A 5,870-nucleotide genomic window follows, 5' to 3' on the forward strand; every position below is an offset into this window, starting at 1 on the left:
TTCTGATCCTTGGTCACCGGAGGGTGGGGGGTACCTGCAAGAGACTCCGATGCTTAAGTTAGCACGGGTATTAAGCAGGTTTATTATAGAATCAGAGTATGAGTTATACCTGGGTGCTCCAGTGTATTTATAATGATGAGGAGTGACCTTTCTAGATAAGATAAGTTAGTTATCTTATCTTATCTTATTTTATCTTTGGGTGAGGTCAGCTTATCTTCAAGGGAACCGCCCTTATGCCTGTGGGTTTGGGTTGTGTTCCTCTATTTGGGCCCTTTATTGGGCTTTCTTGTCGATTGGCCGAGCTCTTTAGAAGAAGAGGTCGGATAGTCTGACCTGAAGAGGTCGGTCGCTTTGTCGCCAATCATCCCGGGTCGGATAGCTCGACCCAGGGTATGAACAGACATTCATCATGTGCATTTTCTATGTGTTTGCTTGCTTTGCTTACTTGCATCTTTTGCCTAAATGTATAATATGCATACTTGCTTCTTGGTTTACTTGCTATATATGCCTATTATTTGTGTTTTACTTGTTTGCATATACTTATGTTTTCTACTGGGGTTGAGGAGGTTCGGTAGGCAATGGCGATGGGATCGCATGGAGGTTAGGCTAGCGAAGACTGTGGGACAGTGGTGCATATAATAGTTAGAAAATCCTTAGGGCTTAGATAACCCTTTATGGTTCTGTTAAATATTTCTAAGTTTAAATCTTATGCTTGATGTAAACTTTTAGGATTGTCTTGGCTTCCCGGAACCTTATATCTTATATATTGGGTACTGTTACCATACTGAGAACCTCCGGTTCTCATACCATATGTTGTTGTTATTTTTCAAATGCAGGTCGTAACCCACCTCAATGAGTTGTGGGATGGTGACAGAGCAGAGGATCACTTGTTATATCTTGTATTTTGGTTATTTGGTTATAGATATACTCTCACTTTTGTATATTATACTTTGTTGCCTTAGAGGCTTACCTTGAGAGTTAGGATGTTGCCGTTTTATTTGAAAAACTCCGTTATCTATAATAACTAGTTAGCCTAAACTCTGCAGGCTGTGGCTAGTGTTCTTTTGGATATTATGCATATATATATACTTTGTGATCTTGTATCTTTATCATGTTGTATCTTGTGTCTTTACGCTTGTAGTTAGTTCGTGTGTACATTACGCGCTTTTGTATTTCTGTTCTGAGCTTTAATTCTTCATCGAGCTTCTAGTATTAATATTTCTTTGTATATATATATTACGGAATAAGCTTTAGAACTGTTGATAAACCCCAATTTTGTGATTTATCTTATGTTGAATTTAGTGAATTTTATCAACTTACCCCACATTTATTCAATGAAATAGCATGGTTTTGTGAATTTCTCCTAAATTGTGCTTAAGATTAAAAACATGCTTTTTAGGCCCTTAATTTGCTAAATTTAATCTACTTTGATTCCACTCGATGCCTTGATATGTTTATTAGTGATTTCAGGTTTAAAAGGCAAGGATTGGATCAAAGAAGTGAAGAAAAAGCATGCAAGATGGAGAATTCATGAAAAATAAGGATTTGGTGGATTCAAGACCATGCGTACGCGTGGGGGTCACGCGTACGTGTGACCCATGCGTACGCGTGAGGAAGGAATTTGCCAGGCCACACGTACGCATGACACTTGCAACGTGACCTCATTAAAGGAACACGCTGGGGGCGATTTCTGAGCTCATCCAAGCCCAAATCCAACTCATTTTTGAAGTATTTGAGGCAGAATTCAAGATGGAACAAGGGGGGAGCAATTAGGGTAGTGTAGAAACATGTCTTAGGGTAGTTTTCTAGAGAGAGAAGCTCCCTCTTCTTTCTAAAATTAGGGTTTTAGTTTAAGTTTCTGATGCCAGGGCATCTTGGCCAGTTTCACAGACCTTTTCTTTACTGTTTTTAGGTTAGTTTCATGCATTTTCTTAGGAAATAAGCTAGTTTTGGGTAGATATTCACTTACACCATGATTCAAGCATACATTGTGCATTTTACATTATTTCATGAGGACTTTGCATAAGTTTAGTGACAGATTGTATGTTGCATTACCCATGACTTGGACTAGAACTTTGATGTACTCTATTGCTTGATTTCAGGACCAAAGGAAGCAAGGAATGGGAGGTAACTTGCAAAGTTAATGAGAAAAGTGATTGCCAATAACGCTCTCGAAGCCATCATTGAACACGTTAAGAGTCACGTTAACTAAGTTAACGTGAACTCTAACGTGGAGAAGGGAAGTTGAGCCAACGTTAGTGATACTTAACATTGTCACTAATGTTGGCAAATGCTCATAAGTGGCCACGTTAGAGTCCACGTTAACTTAGTTAACGTGGCCTCTAACATTAGAAAGGCGGAGAAACGCCAACGTTAGTGACATTCAACATTGTCACTAACGTTGGCCTAAGGAGAAACATACCACGTTAACTCCCACGTTAACTTGGTTAACGTGGGAGCTAACGTAAGAAGCAAGAGTGGTCGACAACGTTAGTGACACCCAACATTGTCACTAACGTTGGAAGCAACCACACAACCCCCCAAGGAGCCACGTTAACTTCCATGTTAACTTAGTTAACGTGGAAGCTAACGTTGATGAGTGAAAGAATGGCCAACGTTAGTGACACTCAACATTGTCACTAACGTTGGGGATGGCTAAGCATGGCCACGTTAGAAGCCACGTTAACCTAGTTAACGTGGACTCTAACGTGAGGCATAGGGGCACCTTAGAACGTTAGTGACAATGTTGAGTGTCACTAACGTTCTCGAAGGATGGCAAGCCCACGTTAAAGAGCCACGTTAACTAAGTTAACGTGGGCTCTAACGTGGGAACAAAGGGGGCTTTTCAAAGTTATTGGAAATGTTTAGTCTCAATAACGTGTGCGAAGGACTTAGAGGCAACGTTAGTGGCAACGTTTATGCCACTAACGTTGAAGTTAACGTGGCTTTTACTTAGTAATGTTAGTGAGAAAGTTGATTGTCACTAACGTTCTCGAACTCATATTTTCACTAAACGTTAACACCCCTAACGTCCTGAGCTAAAGTCTCTGCCCACTTCACATTTTCTCTCTGTAAGTAAAGCCAAGCCCAAATGAAGAAGAGAACTGCTTCAAACTCAAGATCCAAAGGCCCAAGACTTGAAGAGCCAACTAGAAGCTGAGAGAAGTAGTATATATAGGAGTAGCTTTGAATTGTTAATGGAGTTCTGGAAGCTGAAAAAAGAGAACTACTCTCTGTATTTTACTTTCTCTGCATTTTCTAGTTTTATGATGTATTCTCCATCTTTGTTTTCATTTTCAAGAGCTATGAACAACTAAACCCCTTTCATTGGGTTAGGGAGCTCTGTTGTAATTTGATGGATCAATACTAATTTTCATTATTCATCTTCTATCTTTTCTCTTGATTTTACTTGAAAGCTTTCGATCTTCATCCAATTGAGTAGTTATCTTGGAAAAGAAGCTATTCAAACTTGGATCTCTTTTGAACCTTGAAAGAGGAATGAAGAGATCAAGCTAGAAATGCTTTCTCATGCTGGACCAAATTGGGTTTGGATAGGTATGTGACTATAACCCTCTCAATACTTGATTTGGGAAATGCATGTGGTATAATCAGTGACCATACTTCATCTCTTCTCATGAGCAATTGACCAAGGAATTGGCTATTGATCAAGACTTGAGAGATTGAATTGCAAGAAATTGTAATTCAATCAATTAAGATTGCCAAGGAGATCAATGAGTGCATTGATTGAGGAAGAGATGAAAATGAACTTGATCCGGAGAATTGCAACATCTCCTAAGCCCAATGAACTCCCCATCTCTGATCTTACCCATTCTCTTTAATTTCTGCCATTTACTTTTATGAGCAAATCCCCCATTCCCATTTACAATTCTGCAATTTATTTTCAGTCATTTACTTCCAGTCCTTTAATTCTAGCATTTACTTTTCTGTTATTTACATTCCCGCCATTTTATTTTCTGCAACTCTCAACCCAAATTCTGGATTCGCTCAACTAGAACACTCTTCTAATTAAAGTTGCTTGATCAATCAATCCCTGTGGGATTCGACCTCACTCTATTGTGAGTTTTTACTTGACGACAAATTCGGTACACTTGCCGAAGGGAGATTTGTTGCGAGACAAGTTTTCCGTGCATCAAGTTTATGGCGCCGTTGCCAGGGATTGATTCTGGCATCAACAATGATTAAATTAGAAGATCACTAGATTGAGCATTTTTATTTTGTGAATTTCATTTTCTGTTTGAGTGATTTACTTTCTGTTTTAGTTAAACTTCTTCCCTTCCCCCTCTACTCTTTTGTTTTTCTTTGTTATTTTCAATTCTGTTTGCTAACCCACTAACTGTTTGATATATTGCATCACCCACAACTAACAATAATTCTGACACAAATACTTTCTGCACCTATCTTTTCTTGCTTGCACTTGATGGTTGTATGACAGGGAGAAGAAGCGGGGCTTCAACTTCCTTCGATTCTGAACCTGAGAGGACCTTCCTTAGATTAAGGAGGGAGGCAAGAGGAAAGAAAGTGGTTGGTGCTGAGGAAAAAGAGGAATTCTTTGAACCAAACATGGAAGACAACATGGAAAACCATCATGAAGAAGAAGATCACAACCATGGGGGAGGAGGTAGAGCAAATCATGCTGGGGAGGATAGAAGAGTTTTGGGCTCTTACATCAATCCAACCCCAGGCAATTGTGGAAGTAGCATCCAAAAGCCGACAATCCATGCCAACAACTTCGAACTTAAACCACAGCTCATCACCCTTGTTCAGAACAACTGTTCGTTTGGAGGAGGTGTTCAAGAAGACCCCAATCAACATCTAACCACCTTCCTGAGGATATGTGACACAGTGAAGTTTAATGGTGTTCATCCTGACACCTATAGACTGCTCTTGTTTCCATTCTCACTTAGGGACAAAGCAGCCAAGTGGCTGGAATCTTTCCCAAGGGAAAGCTTGACAACTTGGGAAGACGTGGTGAACAAATTCTTAGCAAGATTTTACCCTCCTCAACGAATCAATAGGCAGAGAGCTGAGGTCCAAACTTTCAGGCAACAAGATGGTGAGACTCTATATGAAGCATGGGAGAGGTTCAAGGACTTAACAAGGAGGTGTCCACCTGACATGTTCAACGAATGGGTGCAGCTGCATATTTTCTATGAAGGGCTCTCTTATGAGTCAAAGAAGGCCGTAGACCATTCATCCGGAGGATCTTTGAATAAGAAGAAGACTATTGAGGAAGCCATAGATGTTATTGAAACAGTAGCAGAGAACGACTACTTCTATGCTTCTGAAAGAGGGAACACAAGAGGAGTAATGGAGCTAAACAATGTAGATGCTCTGTTGGCCCAAAACAAGCTCATTACCCAGCAGCTAGCTGACCTCACCAAGAAGATGGAGAGGAACCAAGTAGCAGCAATCTCCACTTCATCAACAACCCAAGAAGGAGTGAATGAAGAAGCAGAGGGTAGTCAGGAGCAAGCCAACTACATTGGGAATTCACCAAGGAAAAACTATGATCCATACTCCAAGACCTACAACCCTGGATGGAGAAACCACCCAAACTTTGGATGGGGAAGTGAGCAAGATCAAAACCAAGACCAGATACGTTACAACTCCAACAACAATGCAACTCACCAGCAGTTCACACAGAGGACATCTCAACACCCCCACAACAACACTTCTCCACACGCTTATCAAAACCAAAACAGCACATCTGCTCCGAATCACTTATCAATTGATGACAAGCTCTCTAAGATTGAAGCCTTACTTGAAGGAATATGCCAAGAGATTCAAGAAAATAAGGTGTTCAAAGAGGAGGTGCGAGCCAATATTAAAAACCAGGGAGAGACCATTAG

General features: G+C 40.3%; 1 non-coding gene across 1 annotated transcript; it reads right to left on the reverse strand.

Moving 5' to 3' along the window:
• Positions 1 to 5,034: 5,034 nt before the first annotated feature.
• On the reverse strand, positions 5,035 to 5,138 carry LOC148570570 (small nucleolar RNA R71). The gene has a single exon (XR_015907775.1). It is a non-coding gene; the product is annotated as a small nucleolar RNA R71 (small nucleolar RNA).
• Positions 5,139 to 5,870: the final 732 nt, after the last annotated feature.

The sequence above is a fragment of the Arachis ipaensis genome, chromosome B3, assembly GCF_059453495.1.
Source record: "Arachis ipaensis isolate K30076 ecotype BB chromosome B3, ASM5945349v1, whole genome shotgun sequence".
Taxonomy (NCBI): domain Eukaryota; kingdom Viridiplantae; phylum Streptophyta; class Magnoliopsida; order Fabales; family Fabaceae; genus Arachis; species Arachis ipaensis.